The sequence below is a fragment of the Lineus longissimus genome, chromosome 12 (assembly GCF_910592395.1).
Source record: "Lineus longissimus chromosome 12, tnLinLong1.2, whole genome shotgun sequence".
Lineage (NCBI taxonomy): Eukaryota > Metazoa > Nemertea > Pilidiophora > Heteronemertea > Lineidae > Lineus > Lineus longissimus.
In genome coordinates this window covers 5,145,561-5,148,050 of record NC_088319.1, presented here as the reverse complement: position 1 = coordinate 5,148,050, position 2,490 = coordinate 5,145,561, and positions in this window count along the sequence as shown.

The following is a 2,490-nucleotide window of genomic DNA, read 5'->3' as shown; positions in this document are numbered from 1 at the left end:
TATTTGTGTCTTTTCACTTTATTTCTTAATTTCGCGGAAATTTAGGTGACATAGACGGTGACGTCAGGAATTGCACTTCCCCTTTCACCTGACGTGAGATTATTTTGTGACTTGTGGTTTTAGAAATACTATAATAAATCAGTTTTTTCTAGGCCCACTTTTACTCGAATTTTGTTATAAAAAAATTAAGAGAACAGGATATATCTCTGATTCGTGACATTCCTTCTCGGAATTGCCTGGGTTTTGACAATGTTCTGCTGTTTATACGACGCCAGGAATTCAGACTCGCGAGAGTATTGTGCACTTGGAGAAAAGGAATGTAAAACAAGAAGGGACACTGGTGGTAGATATTCAGAGGACCACACAAGCACGTCGCCACACGAGTGGAAAGCGTAAACAGTGAGGTATGGATAACATTAGAAGTATAGGCAAAATGTACGAAAGCGTCCAGAACGCTCACCCCAATTTGATTCGACATCGACATCAGATTAGCCAGCACAGACCTGCGACTTAAGACAGCTATTGCTGATACCTGCACATTTTTTCAAGACTTCCCAATTAACATGATTAAGCAGTCAAATATACCCTGTCCTAATCTCTATCAAAACGACAGAACAGAAACTATTGAAGAACTCTGTATGCACCAATAATACACTCATCTTATCAGTGGTGTCCCAGCCGTACTCGTAGGACGGGAAAATGGTGTGGGATGATCATATAGAAGCCCGGACGAGCAGAAACCAATACTTTTGATAACACTATTGCTACGAATTATATGTGATTTTTACCAGACTTTAGACACTCAGTTTAAGTGCATTTCTGTCAGCAGGCAACGCAATATCCGTCATCACAATTGCCCCTATAGTGCAGTGCTCGTTTTCGTTCTCTGATCAAAATCTTTGCATACTGGGCAATAAGATTGAATATACCAAAAACCACGGACGACAATAGACCAGCCCTTATCATTTTTGGCAGATAAAATGAAGAAGTGAAAGAACATCACCTTCAAATTCCTGGGGCAAATGGTTGTACCAGGTTTATTGTGGTCCATGTGCAACCCGCTTTTGTATGCTCGCAAATAAGGACTCGCATTTGTGTTTAGTAATAATTGGAAAAAATAGCGTTGGCGGTGAAATAGCGTAGCCAACTGTTTCTTTACCTGAAAAACGTTATTTAATACGGTAACGTTAAAAATATCGTTATCGTTATAGCTAGTGTTAGTGTTAGCGGAACGATATCTTGTCCTCTCTAATTATAATTCTGGGTTTTCGGTATTTTGCGATTGGATTGATCAGTTTAAGACTCTAAGCTCTATCCCAGAACCATCCCGCCTCCAAATAGGAAGACGCGGTGTAAATTGCTGGCCCCCGGGTGCTAGTGGCCAGAACCAGGGAACGCACTCCCGGGCGCAATCCTCCCGGGTGGCACTCCTCCTGTCAACGCCTGTGATCTTCAGCTTCACCAAACCGGGCGCAAAACAACGATTGTGGTCAAGCTATTAAAGGTTTGACGAACAAGAAGGCCTAATATGTGATTCTCAAAATTGCATCACACCTGAGGTCTAACCCAACTGAACTCAAACATATCCATGGGATATCCTTCGTGTGACATGATGTCCATAGGATTAGGTGGCATGGTTGTGACTATAGGCTGATCAGAAGTTAATCAGGTTGGTCGAAATTTCCTATCAGCCCACCCAACTCTACGCTCCGGACGCAGTGGACCGGTCTCGTTCCTCACCCTAACAAATGGGTTGCTCAGGGAGTCTCATCCTCTTGCAAACAGGGCCTACAACACGACTTTTCCTTACGCATGTTTCCGAGTAAGTATGTATCGAATGAAATGCATGGCCTGATATTGTCAGGATGAGGGAGTCCATCCAACTCCCACTCAACAAAGATAAAAAACCTATACTAAAGTATATAGAGCAACCTCACCATGCAGGACCCTCCAAGATCCTGGGGGTCATAGACCAGTGAATTCCCCCTAATTACATGATTGCAATGTCCATTTATTTACAACGTAGAGACTATTTTAATGGGCTAAGGGGGTCATCTAACAACGTTTTTAGCAATCTTTACACAAGAGGCGCTGATTTCGTTCCTTTTTTAAATTTCGGCACTGGGGCGAGTTTGAGTTTTTAGCCCACGGCGCACGCGATTTATTTTTTCACACCAGGTGACGCCATTTTGTTTCCCATATTTGGCATAACTTATGCCGCAGCGTCATTGCATGTAGAAGGTGGACAAGGTTACTTTCCTTATCTTTATTAAGAACCTTGTTCCCAGGTATTTTACGGGGCGTTTGCACCTCGTCGCATGAACTTCCGCGAGCGGGCCTCCCATCACAAAATCCATTTGATTTACTCTGTATCTGACGAAAAAAGTCATCACTTTAGGTCGTTTACCATGGTAATGGTAATTGTTTCCTTTCTGTTTATAACTCACACAACGTAGTGAGTGTAATGGTTACGTGTGTATAAAGTGTAAA